Here is a 12,927-nt window from a genome sequence, read left to right as displayed (position 1 = left end):
TCATGAAAGCACTTGTAGAAAAAGGCTTACTAACGTGCTTATTTCCAACCCTTCCTTTAAACAACATGTCATGAAATTTCAGGCAACACAATGAAAATTGGATGTAGAGAAGGTGGTGATCAATCTTACATTCAAAAAATGTTTTCCATCTTCATTGTGTCTATGGTTTGGCTCTGGTTCATTTGTCTCCAATAAAACTCACGTTGAAATGTGATTCGTGGTGTGGTAGTGTTGAAAGTTGGGGCCTAGAGGGAGGAATTTGTGTTATGGGGCCATATTCCTCATAAATGGCTTGGTCCTGTTCTCACAATACTGAATTCCCACTCTGTCAAGACTGGATTCGTTCTCAGAAGAAATGGATTTGTTCCTGCCAGAGTGAGTTTCTACAAAGCCAGGAAGCCCCCTGGGTTTGGCCTGTCTTTGCACCCACATGGCCACTTTCCCTTTGACCTTTTCTGCCACATTTTGACCTACCATGAGGCCCTCAACAGAAGTGGAGCAGACATAGGTGTCATGTGTCTCATACTTCCCAGCCTGCAGAACTATGAGCTAAATAAACCTCTTTTTTAAATAAATTACCCAGAGTCAGGTATTCTGTTATAGCAATACAAAACAGACTAATAGTCAAACATATGTTTAAATGAGGTTATCATTGTTTTTACTATAACAATGTATGATAGTTTCTAAACTTCTCTATTTTACCTCATTATCCACTAACATTTAAGAATGACACATTAATTTAAATGGCCAACTCTCACATTTTCCTTCTATTTTCTGAGATTCCAAGTTTTATTATCTCATTGTATGCTCTTCTACTAGTTACAAATAATAGAAAGTAAACTTTTCAAAAAAAAAAAAAAAAAACCCAAAATCCAGGGCCTGCTCCTAATGAAATAAAATATGTCTCCTGAAAAATTAAGGTTAGTGGATACTTGTAACAACTTTGTAATTTTTCTACGTTTTCTGACAAACTCATTTTAGAATTTGGAATTAGTCCACATAGTAGTAAATGAAACACAGTTATATGCTGAAAAGATCTTTTGTTATAACAAGCCAATAATACCAGGAACCTTAAATTAAGTTTACATAAATATTCATTTTAAAAAACTCTTGGGTGTGCTACATGTTTGGTGCACTGAGATTGTCTACCCTGGTTGGTAGTTACATATTCTTAGTATCCTTTAATGGCTGCCTTTAGATTACAGTACTTATTCTCAATTTATCAAGTTCAAATATGTTCTAATTATCTATCACTGCATAGAAAACTATCCCAGACTTACTGGTTTAAAACAGCAAGGTTCTCAAAATGTTATCAGTTTACTCATTGCTTCTGCTTTTCCCACTGGAGCTCATTTATGCAGATTGTTTCACTCAGCTGGTACATACATGGGCAGTGGTAGAAGGTTCAAGATGACACTTGCGTGTCAGAAGCCTTGGTGTTTGCTCTCTGCTTGGGTGTCTCTGTTTTCCACCATGTGACTTCTCATCCGCCAGTAGGCTAGGCAGAATGTCTTTGCTTCATGGTTATCTCAAGACTTCCAAAGAATGAGAAAGGAAGCAGGGCCTCTCAGAGATTGAGATCTGAAACTCACTTAATGTCATTTCCATCACATTCTATTGAAAAAAGAAAATCCCAATTCCAGTTCAGATTAAAGAGGGTGATAAAAATAGACACTGGCCAGGAGCCTTGGCTCATGTCTGTAATCCCAGCAATTTGGGAGGCCAAGGTGGGCGGATCACGAGGTCAGGAGTTCCAGACCAGCCTGGCCAATATGGTGAAACCCCGTCTCTACTAAAAATACAAAAATTAGCAGGGTATGGTGGTGTGTACCTGTAGTCCCAGCTACTCGGGAGGCTGAGGCAAAAGAATCGTTTGAACCCAGGAGGCGGAGGTTGCAGTGAGCCAAGATCGTGCCACTGCACTCCAACCTGGGTGACAGAGTGAGATTCGTCTCAAAAAAAAAAAAAAAAAAAAAAAGACACCATGTTTTGATGAGTGGACTGTTTTAACATTACATTGCAAAGGGGTATGGACAAGCATAATTCATTGTGGGGAATTATAATTATCTACTGCAGTTAATACTCAGCTCCCAATACAAAATATACTCAACTTCTTTTCAGGTCTGTAAAGTTTCAGCCAATGACAGCAACTGTTTTAGGCACAGAGTTCTGGATCTCATTCTCTAAATCAATTACAGATGCAGATGAAGCCCATCGAATGTATTTTCCAAGTGCTGCCCCTCAAATATACTTGTTAATCCAGTGACCTGTAAACGGAACAGAAAAATTACCTGATCCCACAACACAAAATGAAATGGCAAGATAAGGACAGAATAACTGCAATAGATACTACTGTTCTTCAAAATAATCAGGGGAGTGGAGAAGATTATCCAGAATAGACACAGATCCATTGCCATCCTCAGACTCTTGGGACCGGGGACAGTTCCTCAGTTAGAGCCTGATTCTACCCCATAGGCGTAGTTCCTTAATCTGCTATTCTTTCGGGGTCTTGAATTTTTCCTGTGGGATCGCTGAACTCTCAGTAATCCTTCCTGGTTCCTAAGAAATAGCTCATATTTGCGTGGTTTCACGCTGCTCCTTTCTTATGGAAAATTGGGGGCCTAGAGTCCTCTTATTCCTTGGAACTATCTCAATCCCTTTTATTCTAAGACGGTATAATTCCTTTAAAAACTTTTACTGTTTTATAGTCTACCCTATTACACAGTGCCTCACATACCACTCTTTTTGAGGCAAACTCCTTTCCACTTTGATTACCATGTCATGGAGCTGGAGAATAATTCCCTTAAAATTCTTAGAATCTCCTTTTGTATAACTTAAAGGTTCTATTATCCACTGCCTTAAATTACTCTGTAACATACCCTTGATTTGATCTTGACCCGGAGCTCATTTCTTACTTTTAGAATGCTTTTCTGGCCTATGAAATGATCCTATACTCACTTTATTTTCTCTAAATTCTGCTAAGAAATGGAACACTTCCTTCTTTAATTGACCTCTCTTTTGCAATGTCTGATCATTTACATCTAAAATAAGCCAAATGGTACTTTAAACATTCTGCCTGAAAATCTTATTAGCAAGATCCAATAGTTCACTGAGGCATTTACTGTAGGTGACAGATTTGCTAATTTTTCTGTTATTATATGACACAGGCTCCCATTGCCCCCACTTCTACTAATGGTGCCTGAGTGAACCACTATTTCTCTCTCCAGCCTTTACCTGTTGATGGCCTCAAAGCAAATGCCAAATATTTCACATTTTTGTATCAGAAACTACTCCCGTAATCAGTGCCTGTTTCACTTATTTATGGTTTCATAGCAAACTACCCCTAACTTAATGGCTTTAAATAACAACAAGCTTTCTTTTATAAAACCATTCCTGAAATCAGGAAGATTTATCTAGGCGTGGCAATTATCAGTGGAGTGTATTAATTCTTCTTGGCTCCTCTGAATGAGCACAACTAGTGCTTAAATGTCCATAAGAATGGAAACCTCTTGGTCATGGTGTATAGCTCTTTTTTGATATTTCTGAATTATCTTTGTTGGTGATTTGGGCGAATTTTTTTGTCTTTGTTTACGGGGGATTTTATTTTGAGACTTTGTTTTGTTTTTGTATAGTGTTTCCCTCATTCGGTGTCAGGTTAGTGCTGGCCTCCTGGCATGAGATGGGGGTTGTGCCCTCCTTGTCTGTATTCTGAAGAAGATTATGTAGAATCAATGTTGGTTCTTCTTTGAATGTATGGTGGAGTTCTCCAGTGAGGTTATTTTGCCCTGGAGATAAATTTTTGAGAGTTTTTAAATTATAAATTTGGTTTCTCCAATGCTTATATAGCTATTTGGATTGTCTGTTTGATCTTAGCTGAATTTTGGCAATTTGTGTTTTCCAAGGAATTCATCCAATTCTTCTAGGTTGTTGAATTAATGAGCATAAAATTATTGATAGTATTCCCATATTAACTTTTTAATGGCTATAATAATCTGTAGTAACTTTTCAAAATGAAGTAAATCTCATCAAAGTAAAATATTTACATATACATATATATATGTCAGAATTTCACAAATGAAGGTATAAATTGATAAGCTCAATTCACCTTCAAGCTTAATCCAAACATTCTCTTGACAGTCATATCATTATGACAATCACTTGAAATTTACAAAACAGGATGATTCTACATATCACAGTAGACCATTCTCAAATATTCGGCATTTAGGAAATTTATGAACTATTATTCACAAATGAATGGCCACCAGACTATGTGCTGGTTTCGCCCATCCTTACTTATAGAAAACACCCCTTACAAATCAAGAAACCACCCTTAGTACAATCTCTCACGCTTCCTCCCTGCTTTCTTATTCTGTGGATCTGTTCACTGAAGAACTTTAGTAAAAACTGGAATTTGAGAACAATAATTTAGTTGTCTCACAAAGCATTTCTTATAAATTTCTAGTTGGCCAATTTTCTGATAACAGAGATACTAGGTCTCTGAGTCAAGTAACAGACATGTGTAGAGCTATAAAGTATATTCTTTGTTTTTACACTCTAGTTCTATTTTATAAATTGGCAAAATAATTAAATGCAAGTGAATTTTTCTCATGGGAGATGACATCACTAGAATTCCCTCTTAGGTCTTATATGCTCCTATATTTGTTCTATTTTAACAGAATTTATATAAGATGTACATTTATCTCTACATTTTCTTAACCAAATAAAGCAGTGGTCTATTCTACTCCATAGACGTAGGTCCTTAATCTGTTATTCTTTGGGGATCTTGGATTTTCCCTCTGGACTGGCTGAACTGTCAGTAATTCTGTTTCTTAAGAAATGACTCATATTTGCGTGGTTTCAGGTTGCTTCTTATGGAAAATTGGGGGCCTAGAGTCCTCTTATTACTTGGAACTATCTCAATCCCTTTTATTCTAATATGGTATAATCCCTTTAACAACTTTTCCAGTTTATATTCTACTCTATCACACAAGTCCCTCACATACCACTGCTTTTGAGGCAAACCCCTTTCTACTTTGATTACCATGTTGTGGAGCTGGAGAATAATTCCCTTAAAATTCTAGGAATCTCCTTTTGTATAACTTAATGTTTCTATTATACACTGCCTTAAATTACTGGAGAGAGGAGTGTTGTCTCCTTCCTCCCCTTCCCAAACACTTACCTCTTCCTACCTTCCCCACATCCATCATTTTGCACTTTTTGTTGTCACAGCCTGGGGGTGCTACCACCATCTAGAGGGTAGAGGCTAGGGATGCTGCTAAGTATCTTAAAATGCACAGGACAGCCCCCTAATACAAAAGATCCACCCCCAAATGTCAATAATGCCAGGGTTTAGAAACTGTACTAAAGCAATAAGCTGTCTAAAATAAGTGACTAATAAATATTTCTTCAATCAACAAAAGTGTCAAAAATATTAAGTAAACAAATGTTTCAGCAAATAATTTCACAAATGCCTCTCATTTAAAGTGTACATTATGAAATATACTTTTAAAAGCGGTCATAGTTGGCCGGGCACAGTGGCTCATTCCTGTAATCCCAGCATTTTGGGAGGCCGAGGCAGGCAGATCACCTGAGGTCAGGAGTTAGAGACTAGCCTGGTCAACATGTTGAAACCCTGTCTCTACTGAAAATACAAAAATTAGCTGGCCGTGGTGGCGGACGCCTGTAATCCTAGCTACTCAAGAGGCTGAGGCAGGAGAATCGTTTGAACCCGGGAGGCAGAGGTTGCAGTGACCCCAGATCGTGCCACTGCACTCCAGCCTGGGTGAAAGAGTGAGACTCCATCTCAAAAAAAAAAAAAAAAAGTAATAGTCAAAAGGCAATGAGTAACATTTATTGAGTACTCATTCTACATAACATACACACAATTAGATGTTATATGTTATAGTTTCTTACTCTTTTGTAGACAAGTAGTTTCACCAAACTTCTGGTGCTTTCCATATGTATTTTGGAGCATTTTGTACATTATTACTGCATTATATTCAATAAACTGTTTCATAATAAAAATGTTGTGCTTTAAAGATTTCCAGTTACCATTGAGAAAAACCAATACTTATTTTTCTCATAAAGGATATACAACTTACCTTCATGAAATTTGAACTACCTAACTTGAATAATAAACTGGACAATATGATGCTTCATGTTATACCTAATTCTTTTCTGTAAAATTCCTTATCCAAAGCCATCAGCCAGGTGCGTTCCATGTGATTTTATGCACACACCCCAAATGAAAAAAATTAATCGTGGTAACTTTTTGCAACTCTGAAAAAATATAAAGCATTTCAAATTAGAACAATATCTTAAATTCATTTTATTTCATACTTTTGTGTACATTTATTCACTCATAAAATATTTTTGATTTTTAATAAAGTCTCTAGAGTATGTTCTTGTTGTGAAGGAGTCTACAGCCTTATGAGAGAGTAAGTGTACTAAAAATGCTGAAGTTTAAGATTGTATGCACAACTAGCTACAAATATAAGTGTAACTGATAAATACAGAACATCATCACAACAGGTTGGTGCAACCAGTAAAAACTTTATTTACTTAAAATAGTGGCTGATGTACAGTAAGATCTCAATTAATATTAATGAAAATTGTAATCCATAGTATTTTAGTCAGGCTCTTAAGAAAGACTAGGCTTTACTGAATGACTGTAAGTATACATATTCCAGGTTCAAAAACCTGAATGAGGATAAGCAAAAAGAATTATAAATCATGCCAGGCGTGGTGGCTCACGTCTGTAATTCCAGTACTTTGGGAGGCCAAGGCAGGTGGATCACCTGAGGTCATGAGTTCGAAACCAGCCTGGCCAACATGGTGAAACCCTGTGTCTACTAAAAATACAAAAGTTAGGACGGTCATGGTAGCTCACGCCTGTAATCCCAGCACTTTGCGAGGCCGAGGCTGACGGATTGCCTGAGCTCAAGTGTTCGAGACCAGCCTGGGCAACACAGTGAAACCCCATCTCTACTAAAATACAAAAAAATTAGCCGGGAGTGGCAGTGGGCACCTATAATCCCAGCTACTCAGGAGGCTGAGACAGTAGAATCACTTGAAGCTGGGAGTTGTAAGTTTCAGTGAGCCGAGATTGTGCCACTGCACTCCAGCCTGAGCGACAGAGTGACATTCCATCTAAAACAAATTAGCCAGGTATGGTGGCAGGCACCTGTAATCCCATGTACTTGGGAGGCTGAGGAAAGAGAAAATCTTGAACCCAGAAGGCAGAGATTGCAGTGAGCTGATATCACACCACTGCACTCCAGCCTGGGTGATAGAGCAAGACTCTGTCACAAAAAAAAAAAAAAAAAAGAAAGAAAACAAAGAATTATAAATCAAAAACACAATTAAGAGGCTATATATGAATCATTTTTGGTGAGCATTGTCTTAGGTCATTTGTGCTGCTATCACAAAGTACCTGAGACTGAGTAATTTATAAACAACAAAAACATAAATTTATTTCTTACACTTATACAGGATGGAAAGCCCAAGATCTAAGCACCAGCATTTAGTGTCTGGTGAGGACCTTGTTGCTGTGTCCTTACATGTCAGAAGAGCAGAAGAGAGCAAACTCATTCCCTCAAGCCCTTTTATAGAGGCTCTAATCCCATCCATAAGGACTCCATCTTTTAAAGTCTTTTAAAGTCTCACCTCTTTTTTTTTTTTTATTATTATACTTTAGGGTTTTAGGGTACATGTGCACAATGTGCAGGTTTGTTACATATGTATCCATGTGCCATGTTGATTTCCTGCACCCATTAACTCATCATTTAGCATTAGGTGTATCTCCTAATGCTGTCCCTCCCCCCTCCCCCCACCCCACAACAGTCCCCGGAGTGTGATGTTCCCCTTCCTGTGTCCATGAGTTCTCATTGTTCAATTCCCACCTATGAGTGAGAACATGTGGTGTTTGGTTTTTTGTCCTTGTGATAGTTTACTGAGAATGATGTTTTCCAGTTTCATCCATGTCCCTACAAAGGACACAAACTCATCATTTTTTATGGCTGCATAGTATTCCATGGTGTATATGTGCCACATTTTCTTAATCCAGTCTATCGTTGTTGGACATTTGGGTTGGTTCCAAGTCTTTGCTATTGTGAATAGTGCCACAATAAACATACGTGTACACCAATCGGACATAGGTTTGGTCTTTTCACATAGTCCCAAATTTCTTGGAGACTTTGTTCATTTCTTTTTATTCTTTTTTCTCTAAACTTCCCTTCTCTCTTCATTTCATTCATTTCATCTTCCATCAGCGATACCCTTTCTTCCAGTTGATCGCATCTGCTACTGAGGCTTCTGCAATCTTCGCGTAGTTCTCGAAACTTGGCTTTCAGCTCCATCAGCTCCTTTAAGCCCTTCTCTCCATTGATTATTCTAGTTATCCATTCTTCTAATTTTTTTTCAAAGTTTTTAACTTCTTTGCTATTGTTTTGAATTTCCTCTCGTAGCTCAGAGTAGTTTGATCGTCTGAAGCCTTCTTCTCTCAACTCATCAAAGTCATCCTCCATCCAGCTTTGTTCCGTTGCTGGTGAGGAACTGCGTTCCTTTGGAGGAGGAGAGGTGCTCTGTTTTTTAGAGTTTCCAGTTTTTCTGCTCTGTTTTTTCCCCATCTTTGTGGTTTTATCTACTTTTTGTCTTTGATGATGGTGATGTACAGATGGGTTTTTGGTGTGGATGTCCTTTCTGTTTGTTAGTTTTCCTTCTACCAGACAGGACCCTCAGCTGCAGGTCTGTTGGAGTTTACTAGAGGTCCACTCCAGACCCTGTTTGGCTGGGTGTCAGCAGCGGTGGCTGCAGAACAGCGGATTTTCGTGAGACCACAAATTCAGCTGTCTGATAGTTCGTCTGAAAGTTTTGTCTCAGAGGAGTACCCGGTTGAATGAGGTGTCAGTCTGTCCCTACTGGGGGGCTGCCTCCCAGTTAGGCTGCTCAGGGGTGAGGGACCCACTTTAGGAGGCAGTCTGTCCGTTCTCAGATCTCCATCTGTGTGCTGGAAGAACCACTACTCTCTTCAAAGCTGTCAGTCAGACAGGGACCTTTAAGTCTGTGGAGGTTCTTGCTGAGTTTTTGTTTGTCTGTGCCCTGCCCCCAGAGGTGGACCCTACAGAGGCAGGCAGGCCTCCTTGAGCTGTGGTGGGCTCCACCCAGTTTGAGCTTCCTGGCTGCTTTGTTTACCTAAGCAAGCCTGGGCAATGGCGGGCGCCCCTCCCCCAGCCTCGCTGCCACCTTGCAGCTTGATCTCAGACTGCTATGCTAGCAATCAGCGAGACTCCGTGGGCATAGGACCCTCCGAGCCAGGTGCAGGACACAATCTCCTAGTGTGCCGTTTTCCAGGCCCGTTGGAAAAGCGCAGTATTAGGATGGGACTGACCCGATATTCCAGGTGCCGTCTGTTTCCCCTTTCTTTGACTAGGAAAGGGAACTCCCTGACCCCTTGTGCTTCCCGAGTGAGGCAATGCCTTGCCCTGCTTTGGCTCGCGCACAGTGCGCTTCACCGACTGTCCTGCACCCACTGTTAGGCACTCCCTAGTGAGATGAAACTGGTACCTCAAGCAGAAATGCAGAAATCACCCGTCTTCTGTGTCGCTGGGGCTGGGAGCTGGAGACCGGAGCTGTTCCTATTCGGCCATCTTGGCTCCACCCCAAAGTCTCACCTCTTAACGCTACATTGAGTGTTTCAGTTTTGACATATGAATTTGGGAAACACAATTCAGATTGTTGCAGGCATTCAAGTCATATAATAAGAGAAAAGGTTGGAAAGATAATTAGAAACATAATTATAAAGTGTGTTAAAAGTCATGAAGGCAATAGATACCATAGCTGTTTAGGAGCCAGACATCATCAGAAATTTTAAAGACTATTCTGTCAATAGCATGCAGGATGAGCTGGCATTGGTGTAAATGTCAGAAAAATGACATAGGTAGTTACTAACCTCATCTAGTTATGAGATAAGAGTCTAGTCCAAGATAATAGTAGAGAGTTAGTTAAATATAGACAGACAGAGAATCGAAATTTACCTCATCTTGTGAATAAATGAAATGTAGAAATGGAGTAAAGAGAAGCAAAGTAGTTTCAAGCTAAGATGACTAGAATATTGTTGTTAAGCACTGGCACAGTATAGGCAAAAGAAACACGGTTTTTTGGAGAAGGGCGAGAAGTTAAAACTTGAAGTTGTTAGCCAGTAAACAACTAGGCAAAGCTTTATACTTCTGCCCAAAGCTATTAGTAACAATCCATTAGTTAGGGCTACTGCATTGTTAACAAAAGTATAATTTTTGTGTTAAAATACTATTTAAAACCATAAAGTGACATTATTAATTTAAATTATATAGAATGTACAAAAAAGTACAGTTAATTTTTTTCTTTTATCAAAATAATTTATGTGTCCCATCCAAGAAATCAAATGTTAAAATTTACAAGGAGAAGCCACATTCTTGTGCCCAACCCCTCCTCTCTCTAGCCTCCCATCTCCAAAAGCCACAAATTTTAAAAATTTCTGATTTTAATTCTTATGGCAACAGATACATCTCTGAATAATGTAGTAACATTGCTCTTTAATTGATTAATATTGAATATCTGTAGACATTCCTTCTATGCTAGATGAGAGTTGAATTCATCTACATAAGCCCTCATCATCCTTCCATCTTACGGTATAGTTATAACAATATTCTAAGCTCCTCCACACATTAACACTGAACACCAAGTAGTACACTAAAACATTCATTTATTTTTCCATTAACAATTATCTATGCCAGTTGTCTCTCTGTTCTCCAGATTGTGAGCATTGCCAAACATTAGATTCCTGCCCTGGTCCTGGGAGTGAGAGACTCATTGTGGTCACCAGCACCCATTTTTTTCCACTTCTTTCTTGTGCACACATCTTGATCACATTTTCCAGGCTCCCTTTAAGTTAAGTATTGTTTTACTTCTAGCCATGAAAAGTTACCACAAATAGGGGATGCCAGGTTCAATTTGGTTTCTAAAACCTTTCTATATGTTTTTGTTCTCTTTCAATGCTCACAGGCTGAAGGGAAAGAAATCTGAGTGCAGATTTTGGGAAAAAGAGGGAGTCTGTTTCTCAGAATAATTCGTGAAGCCCCTTTCTCTGCCAAATTGTGATGTGAAGAAGAAAGTAACTTTCATTTTGTTTAAATATTGAAATTGGTGAATTATTGTTCCAGCACTTAGCCTACCCTGACCAATATAAATATCATAACTTAGAGCTCAATACTACCAAACAACATCATTCGATAGCGTTCGGAAAGAAAGGATCAAGGAACACTGGTGATTGGAGAGCCTCATTAGCCAAATGTTTGGTAAAGCTATAGCCCACAACATCTTAGAAGATAGACCACATATTTACCAGCTCAATGGGAAGTGATTGGAAAGAGACATAATAATAGTGTGTTGATTATAACTGGCCAACTTTAGTAATGTATCATTAAAAAGGAGTAGACTCAGGAAAAGGATTGGTGGCTTACAAGCAAAAATGAAAGAAAACAGGGAGAGTTGAGACAGTTGGGGCTCTAAAGGATTTGAAAAGCTGACTGCATCTAAATCTAAAAAGGAAGAAATAACAGTTAAAATTGCATTCAAGCAACAAAATCTATTGAAATCAAGTATTGCAGCAAAGATCAGTTGAGGAGATTGGCTTTTTCACCTAAGCCTGATGGTTTCACTGTGAACTTCACTAAGTTAAGGAAGATTCTTGGAGTGGGAAAGCAAAGACATAAACCAGGCTTGAGGATTAGGTGTAGAAGAGCAACTTAGGTATGGCTACTGACATATGGAAATAAACACGTAGAGCTTAGAACCATATTACTTTTAAAGGGAATTCATATCCAAATATGTTATAAACCTAAGTTTAAAATAAAAAGCCTTTATTTAGATATGCCTGTATGAGTCGAATTGTGTCTTCCCAAGACTCATATGTCCTAACCCCCAGTACCCTAGAATGTAATCTTATTTGGAAATAGGGTCATTGCAGAAATAATGGGTAAAGATGAGGCCATACTGGAATACAATGGACCTCTAATTCAGTATGATTTATTTTCTATAAAAAGAGAAAATTTGGACAGATGAACATTTATACATGGAAACACCATGTGAAGATGGAAGCAGAAATCTACAAGCCAAGGAATGCCAAAGATTGCCAGTAAACCACCAGAGGCTAGCTGAGACAGGCATTGAAATATTTGCCCTCATCACCTTAAGAAGGAACCAGTTCTTCCAATACCTTGATTCAGACTTCCAGGCTCTAGACTGTGAGACAATACATTTCTGTTGTTTAAGCCATCTAGTGTGGGATATTTTGTTACAGCAGCCTTAGGCAACTAATACAATGACTTATAAAACAACAAACAAACATAAAATACCAACGTCCTGCTTCTTCTTTTATCAAAATTTCATCAAGGAGCTCCAGTTACTTCCATTAGTAGGGGGCCTCTATCACTGCTGCTCAAAAATGTTACCACATTACTATGAATAAGTAACTATTGTTTGAATCATTCTTCTCCCTAGTGACAGTAAATTTCTATTATTGTCATTCTATGACTGCCAGATTTTTTAAAATGGTGAAACAGATAATTTGTCTCTTTGGTTCACAAGTTTGCCAAGGGATAATCTTAGGACCTGGTATTCATCCTCAAAAAATCTTGGATAATTTGCTAGATGCAATAATTTGATGGGACTTCAAATTCTTCCCCTGGAGGACAGATGAAGGTGTTTTATGTGGAGGAGAGTATGAACTCTATTTTCATGAAAAGAGGAGTGGATTTTTCAGAGATTGCTTCTGTTTTTCAATATTATTTTCTATCCTTCCTAGGAACCACATGATCATATTTTTCAGCTTTACTTGCAATTAGGTATAGCTTTCTGACTGCATTCAGTACAATGAAATCTTAACAGAAG

The sequence above is a fragment of the Hylobates moloch genome, unplaced genomic scaffold, assembly GCF_009828535.3.
Source record: "Hylobates moloch isolate HMO894 unplaced genomic scaffold, HMol_V3 SCAFFOLD_3, whole genome shotgun sequence".
In the NCBI taxonomy this organism is placed as follows: Eukaryota; Metazoa; Chordata; class Mammalia; order Primates; family Hylobatidae; genus Hylobates; species Hylobates moloch.
Note: the sequence above shows the minus strand (reverse complement) of the source record.